The following is a 19598-nucleotide window of genomic DNA, read 5'->3' on the forward strand; positions in this document are numbered from 1 at the left end:
CTGCCTGACACCCAAGGTATCACCCAACTGCCTGACACCCAAGAGACTTTTTAGGATATGAAAAAAAGGCAAGTTTATGGAAATTCTGAGCTGACTCCGTAAAACTTGCAAACAAAAGAGACCCCGCATTCTTTTCCCTCCAGTCCGCCAGTCACACATTGTTCCCATTAGCGTTCCCCCCCCACAGACTGCGCCCCCGCCTCCCTCTCATTTCCTTCAGGACCCTCACCTTCCCACTCCCTGAGTCACGTGACTAGTGAAGGACCAGCCCCCCACCGCTGCCAGACAGTGCGCTGAGCTGCCAGAAGGGAGTAAAAGAAACAGAAAGAGTTTGGGAACTCAGAGCCGAGCAATAACAGAGCACAACATCCCTGGCGTGATCAGCAGCAAGTGAGAAGAATCCCCCCTCTACAACTGAAAGTGGACTGATCTCCATCGCTCTTTGCGGGACACTAACCTACAGCGGGATATCTGGGTAAGAAGTGGGAGCAGGAAAGTTCTCTGTTGGGAGGGGAGTTAGAGATGGATCTGTTGTTTGTTCCTTTGTGGTTAAGCAGGGGACAGTAACTTAGTTTTACACTACCCTCTCCTTTTTGCCTAGTGATTAGACCCCAGCCTCTGCAGAACCTCTTCTGGAAGCAGAGCAGCATATCACTATTGTGGCTCTAGGTTTGTTTGGGGGGTAAAGCAGAATAATAAATGGCAGTTCTGTTTCTGCTGCTCTGTCCCAGTTTATTATTCTGCCCCCTATTTCTCATTCCACTCTCATCAGCCAAACTGCCCTGTTGCCCCTTGAAAGTAGAGAAATACTTTAGATCCATGTTGCAGACTGCACTGGTCACTCTCCAGCCATGCACCGAGAGACTCTAAATGATCACAATAATTAACCATTCAAACCGTGGGTTTTATATGGTGAGTCTGGTCTTCCAGAAATAAGGCTGTAACTAAGGGCAGATGTTCATATAGGGGGGGGGGGAGCAGACATTCTTATAAGGGTCAGATGATTTTATAGGGGACAGCTGACCCAACTCCTAAATATTGAGGGGCCCTGAAGCGTTTAGGTAGTATGCAGAAGGGTAGCAAAGAAACCCACTGTGCCTTGATGATATATATATATATTTTTTTTTTTTTCTGGGAAACTGCTGCAACACTTGGATAATTGATGTATTTAGTAAGGTAAGTTGGGGTCAGAAAGCCTTGCTATCAGGGCTGTGTAACATGTAGACTCCAGCAGCATCTAACATGTATCATCCACACGTTTAACCCCAGCCAGGGGAAACAAGTTGGATAGCCATATTATATTCATTTTTGGAGGTGAATAGAGACAGTTATGCCCTTCCACATTTCATGTTAGAAGAATGTCCCAAATAAATGCTTTGAACCAGGCCCGGACTGGCAATCTGTGGGTTCTGGCATATGCCAGAGGGGCTGCTGTAAGGTCCCATAGACAGTCACTATGTATTGGGCTGGTGGAGGACTATTTGGACCTCTGTGTACTTAGAATTAGGGATGTACCAAATCCACTATTTTGGAATCGGCCAAAATCCCAAATCCTTTGCGAAAGATTCAGCCGAATACCAAACTGAATCCAAATCCTAATTTGCATATGCATCAACCGGGCAGAAGGATTCGGCCAAATCCTGCTGAAAAACGCAGAATCCCGAACCGAAATCCTGGATTAGGTGCATCCCTACTTGGAATGCCAGGGCCTATCTTCACTCCCAGTCCAGTTTGAACATATGGTTCATAATCCCCCTAAAAAAAAAAAAGACTTCTGGTAGAGTCCTGCATTGGGTCAGGTACCCGCAGAATACCCACAAGGTGGTTGGATTTTGGGCAGAAATTTCTGAGTGCCTTATTGTGCAAGTAGTCAGTGGGTAACCCATCTGGGTACCCAGCTATGTTGCAGGCCTGGTCCCTCGTACCCTCTCCTGAGTTTGTGGTAAGATCTCTTTCCTTACCTAGTGGAATAGGGTCCCGTGTGATGCCACATCCGGTTAAAAAGTGACTTTGCTTCCAGTTTTCTCGGGCACTGGGTCAGGGGGTAAGCAAGCTGTTTGCCAGTTTGGTCGGGTAGTGGGTCTGGGTGGGCGGGGCATAGAGGGTAGTGGGTCGGCTTGCAGCCAGTGTCGGACTGGCCCACCAGGATACCGGATAAACTCCCGGGGGGCCCAGGTATCAGTGGCCCCTCATGCTGCTAAACATTTTGGCCTTTTTCATGGCCATTCTTTATTTCTATGAGAACAAAGAGGCTAAATAGATAGAATAATAGATTATAGGAGAGGAAGAATAATAGTACTGAGAGTGGGCCCCTGGTCTAAGGTTTTTGGGTGGGCCCCTGGTGTCCCATTCCAACACTGTGCAGGTCTGCGGGTCCGGGTCGGGCACGGGTCTGTCTGATTGGACCCGTGCAGGACTCTAACTTCTGGTACCCACCCTTGAATAAAACCTCCTGTCTAAATTTGTCCATTTCATTTGGGTTGTTTAGTGACCCTTTGTCTGTCTTTACTATTTCTATGTGTGTGTAGTCTCTCAGTCCTTGTGGCTTTGTGTAACGTTACATGAATTGGGGATACTTTTTGCATGGAAAGTTTTTTTCCTAGCGTGATTGTCTCTGCCAGTGGCAGTGTTTTCCTGGGATGTCACTGTCTATTTCCATGGCAGATTTGCTGTACTGCGCAGCCAGAATCAGATGCACTGTGTACTCATGTGAGTTTTGGCTCCGTCTACAGTCATTTTGGGAATGAAGACTTGGCAGTAGCAGTAATGTTTGGTAGGAATGAAGGTCTGGCAGGGGGTGGAACATTCCATGGTTTGCTAATCGCTAGTTCATCGCTTCTGGACTGGTCTCAAGGTCCCTTTTAAATGTTCAAGTGAAAATTGTGCACCATAACCAGGATTTTTTGGATGTTAGAAGTAGTTTAAAAATGATGAATTATTTGATGAACAAACATGGGCTGATTTAAACGTATAATTTTAGTATGTTTTAGAATGGCTGGTTCTTAGCAACGTCTTCATTATTTATAGTTTTTAATTTATTTGCCTTCTTCTTCTTTCCAGCTTTCCAATGGAGGTCACTGACCCCATCTAAAAAACAACACATATAACATATTTATTGTTATTGACACTTTCTATTACTCGTCTTTCTATTCAGGCCCCCTCCTATTCATAGTCCAGTCTATTAATTAAATCACTGCATGGTTGCTAGGGTAATTTGGACCCTAGCAACCAGATGGCTGAAACTGCAAACTGGAGAGCAGCTTAATAAATAAGTAAAATAACTCAAAACCCACAAATAATAAAAAATGAAAACTAAATGCCAGTTAATATCACTCTCTACATCAGGGATCCCCAACCTTTTACATCCGTGAGCCACATTCAAATGTAAGAAGGTTTGGGGAGCAACATAAGCATGAAAATAGTTCCTGAGGATGCCAACGACGGCTGTGATTGGCTATTTGGAAGCCCCTATGTGGACTGGCAGCCTACAGGAGACTCTATTAGGCAATACAGCTGTTTTTTTTGCAACCAAAACTTGCCTCCAAGCCTGGAATTCAAAAATAAACACCTGCTTTGAGGCCACTGGGAGCAACATCCAAGGGTTTGGGGAGCAACATGTTGCTCACGAGCTACTGGTTGGGGATTGCTGCTCTACATCATACTAAAAGTTAATTTAAGAGTAAACCACACCTTTAAGATAGAATGAAGGATTCTCAGTAGTTTTGAGTAATAAAAACTTTCCTGGCTGCTTTGAGTAGTCATGCACATTCATGTAGTTTGGGGTGTTAGTACGCAGTGCAGCTCAGCAGCAGCTCTGTGCACTAATACCCACTGAATCCTGACTCCCCAATGCATAGTATGCTGGGAGAAATGATTCGGACAAGTCAATGGGCGTTCAAAATAATTTCTGTGCTTTTTTTTTAAAACTTTTTATGCATTTTTCGCTCCAAATGCATTAAAGTCAATGGACATATTCTTCTTAAGGCGACTTTTTTGTCCAAATGTATTAAAGTCAATGGGCGTTTTCTTCTTAAGGCGACTTTTTCAAGTCAATGGGTGTTTTTTTTTTCTCATGCAACTTTTTTGTTGCAGGCAATTTTCTGCTGTGTATTTTTTTGCTGCAGTTTCACAAAAAAAAAATTGCAGATGGCAAAATGCGGCATTTCACCACAAATCCATGGCATGCGAAAAAAATTCACCAATCGCTATCCACCACCATATGAATATTGCAGTTGCAGCTGTCTTGTAGATTCCAGACAGAGCTTGTTCTGTGCTCAGGTTCAGTGACCTTTACCACCAATCAACAGGTAGCATTTTTGGGTTACCGGGTAAAAGCAGATGCGTGAGGAGTGGATGAAAGGACTAGATATGGAGCAGCTACCATGATACACAGTGGTGCAAATCAAACACATACTTTATTGGCTGGACTAAAGAAGGTGGAAAGGATTCAATCACTCTTTAGGGCAGAGACAGACGAGAATATTCAGGGAGATTTAGTCGCCCTATCGACAAATCACCTCTTCTTCGGGCGACTAATCTCCCTGAACTGCCTCCCCACCCACTAGAATCTAAATCGCCGGCGGGATGGCACACGGAGCAATTTATTTTCCTTTGTCGCCCGAAGTTTTCTCGTGAGGCAACTTCGGGCGACTTCGGAAAACAAAGCTTTCTGAGTGCCATTTCGCCCTCGATTTAGATTCTAGTCTAGGGGGAGGCAGTTCGGGGAGATTAGTCGCCAGAAGAAAAGGCTATTTGTCATCGGGCGACTAAATCACCTGAATCTTCTCGTCTGTCTCTGCCTATAGATGACTGTAGGCTTTTTATATGTAAATTAGATATAGTCTCCATTGGGGTGCTAAGGGATATTAGTACCTGGTATAGAGATAGCAGAGTATTTAAGAGGAGTGTATTACGGAACATGTTAAAGATAGGGGAGTGGGCCAGTGGAACACAGAAAAAATACAGTGTGCCCCGTTGATGGTAGTACAGGTATGGGACCTGTTATCCAGAATGTTCAGGACCTGGGGTTTTCTGGTTAATGGATCTTCATGCCTTAAGTCTGCAAAACTTTGAAATTGTAATTGTAATAGTACAGGTATGGGACCTGTTATCCAGAATGCTCCGATTCTGTACCTTTCTGTTATTTGGATCTTCATACCTGAAGTCCAGTATAAAAATCATATAAACATTAAATAAGCCCAATAGGCTGGTTTTGCCTCCAATAAGGATTAATTATATCTTAGTCTGGGCCAAGAGTCTATGGCAGACTGCTTTTACGTAATTCGAAGTTTTCTGGATAATGTGATTCCGGATAGCGGATCCCATACCTGTATATTAGTTATTTACGTTTTTGCAGTTTTTCTTATATTTTTTATTATTAACATGTATTTATATAGCGCCAACATATTGCGTAGCACTTATATGTCCCACCTTTGAGTCTGGACTGCTCCGTCACTGGAGCTGTTGGAGTTAAATAAGTTCTGGGTCTTGGGTATCCTTATATATAGTCATTTCCTACAATCCGGCTAAAAAAAACCTCATTACTCAGATCTCTAAACAGCTATGTGCAGTTTCCGCAATGGAAAAAAACTATTGTTGTGAGAGCCGAAGTGCGGCTGGGGAGAAATTCAGTTCCCAGGGTCTAATCACAGGGAAGGTCTTCCGAAATATTCCAGTTAAAGGGAATGTACTGTTGGGAGTCAAGTGTGTTTCAAGTTATTCGGGTGGGAGGGTTGTGTTCTTATTCTGGTCAGTTTCATTTGCATCAGATTCTTCTTGCAAGTCTGTTAAGCTGGCCTTACATAGCTGATACATCATGCTACCCCAAATCATACCCTCTAGAGTCGACAGTTTGGTGTTTCCTTGTATAAGCGCCTCCTGACACCCTGCCTGAATAAAACCTGGCCAAACATTGTCTACATAACGTTCTACAGGTTAGAATATCCCTTCAGGTGAGGAAGACATTGGTCCAAAAAAGTCTGCATAGGACTGCATTACAGATATGGGATCTGTTATCCGGAAACTAAAGATCTCCGAATTATGGGAAGGCCATATCCTATACACTCAATTTTAATCAAATAATTCAAATCTTTAAACATTATTTCATTTTTGCCTGTACAGGTATAGGACCCATTATCCAGAATGCTTGGGACCTGTGGTTTTTCTGTCATTTGGGTCTTCATACCTTAAGTCTACTAGAAAATCATATAAACATTAAATAAACCCAATAGGCTGATTTTGCCTACAATAAGGATTAATTATATCATAAGTTTGGGATCAAGTACAAGGTACTGTTTTATTATTACAGAGAAAAAGGATTTTTTTTTTTTTAAAAAAATCTGTGTTATTTAGATAAAATGGAGTCTATGGGAGACGGTGTTTCCGTAACTCTGAGCTTTCTGGGTGACGAGTTTCCGGATAACGGATCCCATACCTGTAATAAAAAGACAGTACTTTTGTACTTAATCCAAAACATGATTCGTGTATAATTAATCTTTAAGGGAGGCAAAACTATTTTATTCGTTTTAATTAATGTCCAAATTATTTTTTAGTGGACTTAAAGGAGAAGTCAACCTATACGGGGGAAAAACCCTCCCCCCTGTGTAGGCCCTCCTCCCCCCTGGACTACCTGCCCCCCGGGCAAATGCCCCTAACTTGTTACTCAACCCTCGGCGCAGGTCCTCTGCTGCGGGTTTTCATGGGCGCCATCTTCTTCCGAGCACTCTTCTTCCTGCTTTGCCCGGCGTTTACTGGAAAGGATCTTATGCGCATGTGCCGAAAATCACAAACTTTGCCTCCAACTGCGCCTGCGCCCGTAAGTCACGAATTTTCAGATCTTTTTTTCCGGAAAGAAGTGCAGGAAGAAGAGCGCTCGGGAGAAGATGGCGCCCGTGAACTCCACAGCAAAGGACCTGCGCCGAGGGGAGTAGCAAGTTAGGGGCATTTGCCCGGGGGGGCAGGTAGGCCAGGGGGGAGGAGGGAGGGGGCCTACACAGGGGAGGGGGAAGGTTTTTTTCGCCCCATACAGGTTGACTTCTTCTTTAAAGTATGGAGATCAAAATTACAGAAAGACCCGTTATCTGGAAATCAGGTTCCACGCATTCTGGTCCCATACCTGTATAAAGCGCTCTTTGACCCATAAGGCAAATGATCAGATCAGCCCAAAGGGCCAGGATTAGCAGTAAGTATGAGAGAGATATGTCTAGGGTGCAGCTAATAGGAATGCAAGGGCCCTAGACACATGTCTATCTATATGTAACGCATGCCTTGTGGGTATTGTGAAACTCAGTGGTGTCGAGGCAGTAGGGGTTGGTGGCAGTCGGAAAGGTGTGTGGGTGGGGGTGGAGCTGTTTTGGGTGGATTTATTCATATTTTAGAATATCATAGAATATTATTTATAGAATATTATGGTATATAATATAATGGCATGCTGCATTTTATTGCTCAGATCTGTAAGGGTAAGGCCACACGAGGAGAATTGGGGAAATTTTGTCGCCTGGCGACTAATCACCCCGTCTTTTGAGCGACTATCTCCCCGAACTGCCTCAGCGGTTTTCCCCATAGGCTAGAATGAAAAGTCGCCTGCGCGAATGCACACGCGGCGATGCGTTTTCAATAGTCGCCCGAAGTTGCCTCAGAAAAGACAAGGCGATTAGTCAACCTATACGGGGGAAAAACCCTCCCCCCTGTGTAGGCCCTCCTCCCCCCTGGACTACCTGCCCCCCGGGCAAATGCCCCTAACTTGTTACTCAACCCTCGGCGCAGGTCCTCTGCTGCGGGTTTTCATGGGCGCCATCTTCTTCCGAGCACTCTTCTTCCTGCTTTGCCCGGCGTTTACTGGAAAGGATCTTATGCGCATGTGCCGAAAATCACAAACTTTGCCTCCAACTGCGCCTGCGCCCGTAAGTCACGAATTTTCAGATCTTTTTTTTCCGGAAAGAAGTGCAGGAAGAAGAGCGCTCGGGAGAAGATGGCGCCCGTGAACTCCACAGCAAAGGACCTGCGCCGAGGGGAGTAGCAAGTTAGGGGCATTTGCCCGGGGGGGCAGGTAGGCCAGGGGGGAGGAGGGAGGGGGCCTACACAGGGGAGGGGGAAGGTTTTTTTCGCCCCATACAGGTTGACTTCTTCTTTAAAGTATGGAGATCAAAATTACAGAAAGACCCGTTATCTGGAAATCAGGTTCCACGCATTCTGGTCCCATACCTGTATAAAGCGCTCTTTGACCCATAAGGCAAATGATCAGATCAGCCCAAAGGGCCAGGATTAGCAGTAAGTATGAGAGAGATATGTCTAGGGTGCAGCTAATAGGAATGCAAGGGCCCTAGACACATGTCTATCTATATGTAACGCATGCCTTGTGGGTATTGTGAAACTCAGTGGTGTCGAGGCAGTAGGGGTTGGTGGCAGTCGGAAAGGTGTGTGGGTGGGGGTGGAGCTGTTTTGGGTGGATTTATTCATATTTTAGAATATCATAGAATATTATTTATAGAATATTATGGTATATAATATAATGGCATGCTGCATTTTATTGCTCAGATCTGTAAGGGTAAGGCCACACGAGGAGAATTGGGGAAATTTTGTCGCCTGGCGACTAATCACCCCGTCTTTTGAGCGACTATCTCCCCGAACTGCCTCAGCGGTTTTCCCCATAGGCTAGAATGAAAAGTCGCCTGCGCGAATGCACACGCGGCGATGCGTTTTCAATAGTCGCCCGAAGTTGCCTCAGAAAAGACAAGGCGATTAGTCGCCAGGCGATAAAATATCCCCGAATCTCCTCGTGTGGACTAGCCCTAAAAGCGATGTTCTTGGCATACAGGATTTAAAGGAGAAGTAAAGCTTAACTAAAGAAGTAGGCTAGAAATGTAGTACATTATTTTTTGGGCTTCTTTATCAGACTTTAGGCCCCCATACACGGGCCATTAAAAGCTGCCAGCATATGTTCTGGCTTTGTAAATGTTTATGTCCCATATCTATTCCAATTCAGACTTGTGTCTTGCTCCATGGTGGACATTGGGTCTCTGTTCTGGATTATATATGGGGGGGTTTGTGTATTGTCTCAGGCAAAATCACTTAACATTATAAATATAAGACGATGTGGACTATAAATTAGAAACTAGAAGTTTTCCATATTGATCAAGTAGTTAAAGGTCCACTGCATCCTCAAGTTTTCCCACAGACTTGTGCTTAATATACCTGTACTGCCATAGACTCATAGTGTCTCTCTTTAAAGCCTATGAAAACATCTAGAAAGTGATCCATTCTGTGATGGGTGCCATTTATGACCCTGCTTGGCTGGCCATGGCCATGTTCGTGAAATTCTAACATAATAGGAAGCGATAGCCAGCCAGGAGAGAGACTGTCATTATTGGGACTATGTCATGATTTTTATGATGTTTTTATATCTATATTAAACTGTTTACTCTGCAAATAATTCACTCTACAATATAAAATTTCATTCCTGAACCAACAAGTGTATTTAGTTTTAATATTGGTGTGTAGGTGCTTTCAGAAAGAGCCAGCACTTTAGGATGGAACTGCTTTCTGGCAGGCTGTAGTTTTTTCCTACTCAATGTAACTGAATGTGTCTCAGTGGGACCTGGATTTTACTATTGAGTGTTGTTCTTAGATCTACCAGGCAGTAGTTATCTTGTGTTAAGCTGGCCATAGACGCAAAGATCCGATTGTACGAATCCTTGATTTGTACGATTTTTGGACCGTGTGTGGAGAGTCCTGTCATTTTTCAACCGGCGGAGAACGGTCGAAAAATGATCGGACAGGTTAAAAGATTTCTGTCGGCTGCCGATAATTTCTCTGCGTGTATTGCAGATCCTACGATCGTACTGTCACTAGCTTTTGACGGACATAACTTTCGTACGATTGCTGTCAGGGGCAGAACATCGGCTGATCTGTTCTTTTACTACTTTATTTGATCTGAATGGTTAGTGGCAGGTCGGGAGATGGGGAAGTCCGATCGTTCGAAACGATCAGATCTTTGCATCTATGGCCAGCTTTAGGGAGCTGCTATCTGGTTACCTTCCCATTGTTCTGTTGTTAGGCTGCTGGGGAGTGGGGGATATCACTCCAACTTGCAGTACAGCATTAAAGAGTGGCTGAAATTTATCAGAGCACAAGTCACATGACTGGGGGCACCTGGGAAACTGACAATATGTCTAGCCCCATGTCAGATTTCAAAATTACATTTTAAAAAATCAGTTTGCTGTTTTGAAAAAGGGATTTCAATGCAGAAGTCTGCTGGAGCAGCACTATTAACTCTTTATTAACCCTTTAAATATGCATTAAACTATTAATATAATAAACTATTGATATTGTGATTAGACTAATCCATGAAAGAGATTGTCATGTGTCTCAGCCTCTTGGGCTATATGCACCCATAACAGCTACCGCTAATTTACTCTTAAACAAACAATTATAATGTTTCCTGTATGTCTGTGTTCCAGAAGCAAAAGGAACCCCCCATCCCATCCTGTTCCGATTGGCTCAATTTGACCTTTATTAATTTTATCTTATCTGCCTGACAGACTCTGGGGAGGGTTGGAAATACATTGAGCAGGGCAGCGCCACGGTTTCCTTGGGTAAATCAAATCAGGATATTTTAAGGATTGGAAGCCTTTGGTATCTGATCTGTAATTAAAGTGACATTATACCTCACAGTGCTGAGTGTTTAATTATAACATGAAAGTATAATAATATGAGTTATACCAATTGGATCTATGCTTCCATTATCTAACTTGGTTAGCAATTTTGAAATCTAACTCCTATGTTGTAAATAAGTTCCTTTATATTTTCCCTGTGTTTCACTTTGGTTTCAAAATACGTTCAGATTGTAACATTACAGCCTGTGCACCGGCCCCTTTTGAGCTGCACTTCACCATCCATTCCGATAGTGGCCCTGCTGAAACGTAACTTTATTGCAAAAAATAGAGCTGTGCAGCGAGGTTGGTGTCCATCAGGTGTGTTGCTGCCTCACTTTCCCTGTACTGAACAGAAGCCACAAGTTCTTGGTCAGCAATCACCATCAGAGAAACAAGAACTGGAAGTTGGCCAGCCAAACATGGAGGCTTCCAACCCATTAGCAGAATCCAAGCTTTTGAGGTCATGTATGGTAGAACAGGGTCATTCTATGGTTGATGCAAGGCAAGAAAGGGGAGGCTGTAGAGGGGCCCTATGGTGCTTTTCATCTCAAGGAGAACTAAACCCTGAAAATTAATATGGCTAAAAATGCCATATTTTATATAGTGAATACAGTATACTTGTCACAGGGGGTCACCATCTTGGAAAGTGTCTGTGACACTCACATGCTCAGTGGGCTCTGAGCAGCTGTTGAGAAGCTAAGCTTAGGGCTCGTCACTAATTATCCAGCAGAAAATGAGCTTCCCCTGTAATATAAGCTGATGCTACAGGTTTGCTGATTATTAAATTCTGAGGCTAATTGCACTGGTTTCTGTGCTGCCATGTAGTAATTATCTGTATTAATTACTAATCAGCCTTATATTGTGACATTTCTATTCTATGTGTACTGTATATTGTGAGTGGGTCCCTAAGCTCAGTAAGTGACAGCAGCACAGAGCATGTGCAGTGAATCAGCAGAAAAGAAGATGGGGAGCTACTGGGGCATCTTTGGAGACACAGATCTTTACTGCTAAAGGGCTGTGGTTGCCTTGGGCTGGTACAGAAGCCCAAAACATAATGTACAACATTTCAAACTATTTCTTTAGTTAGTCAAATCAGTATCTTGACTTTCCAAATATGTTGTAATCTCCAGACATGTCCCTGTTAGTATATACACCTTCCTGGTGTCTTAATATAGATTTATGTTGCAATACGGACAAGGCAGGCTTGCCCTGTAAATTACACACATCTGGCCAGGCTTTGTCTCAAAAATGCCCTGTATGCTCCCCATTTTGGAAGTCTGCTCCCGTCCTCCGTGCAACTTCCATGCATGTCCAGGGGCCGCTCTGGCTGCTATTTAGATGATCCTTGCAAGTAGCAAAGGGTCCCATTACCCAGATATATTTATTTATATTTAAAGAGATCCATAAATAGTATTTTGACACATTGTTCCTGCAGCCCCTGTTTATTTGTGTCCAGTCAAGCAGAAAACAATTCACTGACATCACAGTAACACATCTGTTTCACTTTATAGTCGGGGAGCAGGAGAATGAACTGGCGCACAGATGATGTGCAACAGAACAGTAATGGAAAAAAGCGAAAGCGCAGACACACGCCGTATTTGGACTGCAGACATGTGTTTGGGGAACTGATTTGGAACTAGGGTGTCTCTGGTATCCAAGTAAACACAAGGGAGGGGAATAGGATCTGGCATCTAGAACCCATACCCTTTGGTATAAAATTAATAGAAAATTCATAATTTAGGGACTTGTCAGAGCATTGGTACAAACATGTAGATGAAATAATGAAGCGAATCCTAATCTTCCCCACTGAAAATAGAGCAATCAACATTCATTTTATATTGTTTATGAAATTCTTTGCTTAATCTTTGAACCCAAGGGCCCTGGACTTGTGCAGTTATAACACTAGAAAGATAGGATTAAATGCTACTGGCTGGATATGGATTCAGTCTCAGTTGGATCTTCGCATTTGACTGAATGTGTGAGTTATGTCTTGGATATCGTATACTCGGAGAAAATATATGTAGAATTCTAGTAATAAAAGCATTTTTGATGAACTGGGAGATTGTACTGATCTGGAAAGACAGTGAAGGAGTGGGGAGAAGTGGGGAGGACATGGAGATTGGAAGGAGTGTGGAGAGATGTACAGTAGATGGCGGAAGAGTGTGGAGACATGGAGAGGACATAGAGATCAGGGAAGGATTGTGGAGATGTGGAGAATGCATGCAGTATAAATAAAAAATGCTGATGATGAGTGTAGAGATATGGGAACACTTGGAGAAGGCACAAAGATTGTGGAAGGAGCGAGGAGATGTGCAGTAGTTATTGGGAAGGAATGTGAAGATGAGAAGAGGGTCTAAATATAGGGGAATGAGTATTGTAAAGAAGTGCATGGGCATGGAGATCAGGGAAGGACTGTGGAAGAAATTGGACAGAAATTGGAGAAGGAGTGTAAAGATGTGGAGAGGGCATGGAGATTGGGGAAAGGGGTGCAGAAAGGTGGAGATGGCATGGAGATTGGAGAATTAGCGTGGAGTAGACATGGAGATCAAGGGAGGATTGTGAGGGCATGGAGAATGGGGAAGGAGTAACATGCTGGCACTGTAAAAATAAATTATGATTATGATGATGAGCATGGAGATATGGAGAGGACATGGAAATTGGAAAAGAAATGTGGAGACTTGGAGAAGGCACAGCGTTTGGGGAAGGAGGGTGGTGGAGGTGAGGTGAGGTCACAAATGTAGGGAAGTGTGGAGATTGGACACAGAGATTGGGAAAGATTTTGGAGACATGGAGTGCGCATGACGATTTGGGAAGAGTATGGTGGAGATGTGGAAAGGACAAGGAGATTGGTGTAGGAGTGTAGAGGGGTCTACTTATCTAGTAACCTATAGCAAGCAATCAGCAGGTAGCATTTAGAGGTAAGCTGTTTGAAAAACAATTGTGTATATGTGTATGTGTAAGAACTACTCATGGTTTCCAGCAGGATGGGCAATTGACAACACAGCGGGAAGATGTTCCTGGACTACAAATTCCAACATTTTCCAGTGGACAACCAAGTTATAAGACATCCTTGGAGCAGTAGACCTGAAACTTCTAAAAAAACAGGGTTAAAGAACATAGATTTAAGAAAATTTCAATTGTATCTACTCTGTGCTTCTGGTGACTAGTGAATGACAATCTTCATGATCAATTAATTCTTCAGTTAAATCTTCAGTTTCCTGTAATTCTATACAGGGACTCCGTTCAGCATGTGCCTTTGCTCAGGTTAAGGGCCATGCAAATAGAATAAGGGACTAATTAGTTTTACTGTGAGTAATTACGTGCTTGAGTAGGGATGATTTACTGCCATTATATGGAGACTTCCAGATGCTTGTGTTTTACACTCTCTACTTTAAAATCTTGTAAAATGTGCATCTCACACTGAGTGTAGCTGATTGTAACAACAACAACAACCAATAAAGATAGATCTCCCAGGATGCCCAGCATGCCACTCTTCAATTGTGAATGAACTACAAACTCATAGCAGCCCTTTGGCAAGGTGTTGGTTGACATTATGCAACCCCAATTGGACAGCTAATGTCAGTTGAATTAAAATTGCAGCCAACCAACCTTATGCCGCAGTGAACCACACAGTACTATAGCTGAGGCACTGCCATTGCAGGTCTAGTAACCCATAGCAACCAATCAGTAGGTAGCATATACTGGACGCTGCTCCGACATCACTGTGGCCAACCTTTTAACCTTTCTACTGGATCCTGAATAACAGAGGTACTGGCTATAGATCCTGCAAATACATGTGGCTTAGTAAGGCACAGATGTCTTAAAAGTTTGCTGTGAGGCCTGTTGCTTCTAGTTGAGTCGCTGGTGGCACTCTATGGATGTTGAGCTAGTTAAACTTTGTGTGCATTGCAATTTGTTGTGTGTGCTGGCCCTAAAAATTTGTGTGCAGCTTAGAGGGAACATCGGCCATGATATAAAAGGAAAGGAGGATGCCAATAATTTGTGAACCCCAGTGTTTGTAATCTGTAACCATGCACCCTGGGCCATCTTTTTGACTCTCCGAGGCATCCCATGTGGCTGCTGGGTGCACACCCACTAGAGCAGTGATCCCCAACCATGTTGCTCACCAACCCCTTGGATGTTGCTCCCAGTGTCCTCAAAGCAGGTGTTTATATTTGAATTCCAGGCTTGGAGTCAACTTTTGGTTGCATAAAACCCAGGTGTACCCAGGTGTCTCCTGTAGCTGCCAGTCCACATAGGGGCCACCAAATAGCCAATCACAGCACTTTTTGCATGCCTGTGTTTCTCACCAACTCTTTTTATTTTTGAATGTGGCTCACGGTTAAAAAAGGTTGGGGACCCTTGCACTAGAGTTAAAGCCAAACTTAGATAGGAAAATGCAGTTGTTTGCTCCACTGCACCCACACAGGGCAGCAGCAGTTATCCCAGGGAAAGAAACAAGATGGCGGCACAGCGCTCACTAGCATAGTGCTCGGGCTGGTACATTTTCATTGAAGAAGAGTGCTAGCCCATGGTCTGTGGTTAGTTATTCTAATCACCTCTGGCTTTCAGGGGTGCAGGGAGTTTTACCCCAAAACACCTAAATCTGCACAGGTTGTCTGTCACTTATACTGTCGAGGGCCCTGAAGCTGAGCACAGGGAAGCTGTACTCGTATAGAAAGCTGAGCTGTGATTCTGTTGCTGGGTGGGGGAACATCTGGATTTCAAATGAACAGAACCCCCCTTCAGCCCTTTATTGCACACACACACATATATACTGCCAACTGTGTGTCCCTTGGCCAGGCCTGATGGAGCCTGAATATGTGCTGTGTGTATTGTGTCTGTCTCACCTCTGAGCTCGGCATATTTCCTGCTTTGCTCTGCGCCCCGGGGATCTGACTAATAGAGGTGTCTGTGATGCCTGTCCAAACCCCCCCTTCCTTTCCCTTTACTTTTATATCTGTGCTTGAAGCTGCATTAAATGAGAGGCTTTATCTCCCTCCCTCTCCAGAGCCTTTGTCAGCCCCACGCTCTCTAATGCCAGCTCTAATTAAATGGTGTATGTGAAAAATGGGAGAAATCTCAGGGGTGAAAATTTGTGATGGGGCCACACAACTGGGGCCCATTATTCTTTGCACCCGGCATGCTAAAACCTAATGATGCCACCTCACGATAGTTCCCGATGTGTTTCTTTAGCTATCTGGCACCTTGTAAATAAGCCTCAACACACTTTGGAACCTCCTTATCCTTCTGGCTCTCTACATAAAGGAAAACTATACCCGTCGAACAATATCGCACTCTATAAAAATTTATTGCATAAAACAGCTCATATGTAAAATCCTGCTTCATGTAAATAAACCATTTTCATAATATTATACTTTTTTAGTAGAATGTGCCATTGGGTAATCATAAATAGAAAACTGCCATTTAAAAAAAATAAGGACCGCCCCATGGGATCGTAGGATTCACGGTGCACACAAACAAACCATACATGTTAGGTCACATGAGCCAATTAACAGACAGAGTTGTGTCTTTTGCTTCCACACTTATATAAAAGGGCAACATTTACTTAGATATATATAGCAGTTTGGTAAGATTGTTTAATATGCCTCTTAATTTGATATAAACTATCCGGGCTCAAGTATTCACTTTGGGGGTATAGTTTTCCTTTAACAAATAAGCCCCAAAATGATCTACAAAGGGAATGTCCCCCAACATAAGGGTAAGCTCTTGTGCCTTTAACAATCTAGAACTTGTGCCCCTGGGGATCTGTAAATGATGCCTCTTGTCTGGCTACCTGCCCCTAGACTGGTGGTTGCTTTGGTTACCGTATTTATATTAGAAGTTTTGATGTAGAATTTCCAGAGTCTTCATAATGACTTTATTGTAAAGGGTTGGTTCACCTTTAAGCTAACTTTATTATGTTATAGATTGACTAATTCTAAGTATCTTTTCAACTGGCCTTCATTTTTTGTTTTTTTTTTGTAGTTTTTGAATTATTTGCCTTCTTCTTCTGCGTGCAGCTTTCAAATGGGGGTCACTGACACTATCTACAATGCTCTATAAGGCTAAACATTTATTGTTATTGCTACTCTTTATTACTCATCTTTTTATCCAGGCCACTCCTATTTGAATTTCAGTCTTGTATTCAAATTAATGTATGGTTGCATGGTTGTATATGTAAAAATTGTCTGTAATTTCACAATCGGATCCCAATGGATAGAACACTCCTACAGAAAGTGGTTTATTAAAAATATGGAAACAATATAGTTAGAAACCTCCCCTGCAGCTTCCCATACACACATCATATTCCCTAGGGACAGTCCCCATAGAGAGAGAGAGAAATGACTGCAAATAAATGCTATCCATATTACTCACCAGTAACTTTGTAATTCTTTTGCAAGTCAGCCTCTATCTCCCCTGACTCTCTATCACCCCACCCTACCCACTAAAGTCCTGCCTAAAGTGCCGCTTTTACATCACTGCTCCGCCCCTTTTCTACACCACTGCCTATTTTACATCTGCCCCTCCCCTTTCTGTTCAGAGACATTTTTTTTTAAATATGGGAACCCTAGTAGTGAAATATTTACATTTTTTTAAGGGCCACTGGCTCTTGGACTCATTTTGGGACATAGTTTAGAATCACATGATTATGAAAAGCTACTCACACTCACTAAGCCTTTATGCTTATATCTTGATCAATGGCATAACTGTAGAGGAAGCAGACCCCACAGTTGCAGATTATTTATTATCTATAGCGAATAAAAAATCCTCTCCTCCCCAGCCGCTCTCTTACCTGCGGCGATGAAAGGGGAAAAAAGTCGGCAGCGTGGGCGGAGTCAGGGCTGGGCATGGGCAGGCAGAAGGAGGACAAGAAGTGGGCCAGAGGATGGGGATTTGAGTGCGCCTGTCCCCTTTGAACTCTAGTTACGCCACTGATCTTGAGAGGTATTTGTCAGTTACTGATAGGGATGCACCAAATAGGGATGCACCACTATTTTGGATTCGGCTGAACCCTCGAATCCTTTGCGAAAGATTCGGCCGAATCCGTAACCGAATCCTAATTTACATATGCAAATTAGGGATGGGAAGGGGAAAACTTTATATACTTCCTTGTTTTGTGTCAAAAAGTCAAATTGGGATTCGGTTCAGCCTGGCAGACGGATTCGGCCGCATCCGAATCCTTCTGAAAAAGGTTGAATCACGAACCGAATCCTGGATTCGGTGCATCCCTAGTTACTGGGTGATACATTTCCCCTAAGGGATATAAAATATACCGGGCTAAGTCTCATAGCAGTTTGCTCTGGCAGGATATAGAATGTGTGAATAAATCAGGGTCCACTTGCATTTTGTGCATAGCTATCCCCTAGTTAGAAATGCCAGAACAGGAGGACTGTCCAACCCCCTCTGCTAAGTGCCGTTTGCCAAGGACTCTAGCCAAGTCTGCATTTAATAGTAACGGGCTCACATCTGGGTCCCATTATCTCAGTACAGAACAAGTCAGCAATTCCTAATAATATAAGCAGAAACCCCCCTTTGTGCACAAACAATAGATGGGAAGGACCCATCATGGAAACGCCTTGTTAGAATCTTATCCAAAAAAAAAAAATAGAAAAATGTAATCATTATTTAAAGGGAAAGTGTGCTGCTTTTTTTTGTGTATTTATATTCGATTAAGGGGTATGGTAGTCATACATGGACTACCGGAAATTCTTTGAAGCAGGCGCTCCAAAAAGGCAAACTTCCACCAGGCATAGGCATTTTTAAAGTGAAAAAGTAGTTTATTGTGTCCACAGCCTTATGCGTTTTGTGTTAACAAACACTTAATCATGGACTATTGGTCATACATGGACTATTAGAGATTAGACACATGTAAGGGTCCCTCCATAGGCTTCTCTGACCAATAAGTGCCCAAAAGTCACAGTTCTGCTGGGCGCGAGGACTACATTAATGTGATGATGCTTAATATATATCTGTCGGATTTCTTAATATGCTGTAGTATGATGGAATATGGCATAACAAAGTGCCAACAAGAGCCTTAAGAAGACAGCAATCAGTTACCCACCAACATGAGGCTCATTTTCACAGGAAGCATATTTTCTGCTGAAACTCCGTGCCATTTGCAAGACTGCACATCTGCTATTGAAAATGCTCACAGCATTTGTTCTCTGTCGTCATATACCATTTACAGTGGGTTGGAAACCTTGTGCTCAAGCAGTGTCCCCTGAGTGAAGCTACTGCCTGCCCGACACTAATACCTTTGGACTGAGCTAATTACTTAGTGTGCTCCTTAATCTCATTAAAAAAATATCTCAGGCCGTAAGGGATGGACGATGGGGAGAAGTCGTTGAGTGATGAAATGATTATAGCAAATGTTTGCTTGACTTTTCTAATTAAACTGACATTGGATATTTATTTCCTGTACTTTATTGCCATGAATTAAATGGATTTTACAAAGGATCCTATTACGCTATAGCAAGTTCCTATAGAAAACTATGTAAAATCCGAAGTCAGTCCACAGAATTCTGTCCAAGGCATAGCAAAGTGAATATTTGTTATGCAGACATGATGTAGCAGTCCCGATTTTGACATCTCAGTCCGCAGTCCCGGGATTGTTAATGAAATGTCCCGACTTTCTCTTTGATCTCCTGCACTGAACAGCCAGAAAAATATACAATGTTTCTAACTTAATTGGCTTTTATATATTTTGTAAATTAATTTTGCTTTATATAATTAAAAAAGGGGCAATGGGAGTACTCGGGTCAATCTGGTATGCTGAACTAATGAAGAGCTAGCTAAAAGAAAAATGAATAGTATATAGTGAATAGTAAATAAAAGTGACCCTTTATTTATTGACATCAGGGGTGCACAGGGGGTACAGTAGCCAGGCCCCCCTTTACAGCATGTAAGCTGAACCTGAAGCAGTGAAGTCCAAAAACCTGAAAC

The 19598-nt window shown here is 43.1% G+C and overlaps 1 protein-coding gene across 1 annotated transcript in view; it reads left to right on the forward strand.

Annotated features, from left to right (window-relative positions):
- The first annotated feature begins 244 nt into the window (after positions 1-244).
- tspan4.S (tetraspanin 4 S homeolog) overlaps positions 245-19598 on the forward strand; it is a 52626-nt gene continuing 33272 nt past the window's right edge. Inside the window, exon 1 of the mRNA XM_018226986.2 lies at positions 245-475. The gene's annotated coding sequence lies outside the window, so the exon portion shown is untranslated. The remainder of the gene's footprint in view (positions 476-19598) is intronic.

The sequence above is a fragment of the Xenopus laevis genome, chromosome 7S (genome assembly GCF_017654675.1).
Source record: "Xenopus laevis strain J_2021 chromosome 7S, Xenopus_laevis_v10.1, whole genome shotgun sequence".
NCBI classification, from domain to species: domain Eukaryota; kingdom Metazoa; phylum Chordata; class Amphibia; order Anura; family Pipidae; genus Xenopus; species Xenopus laevis.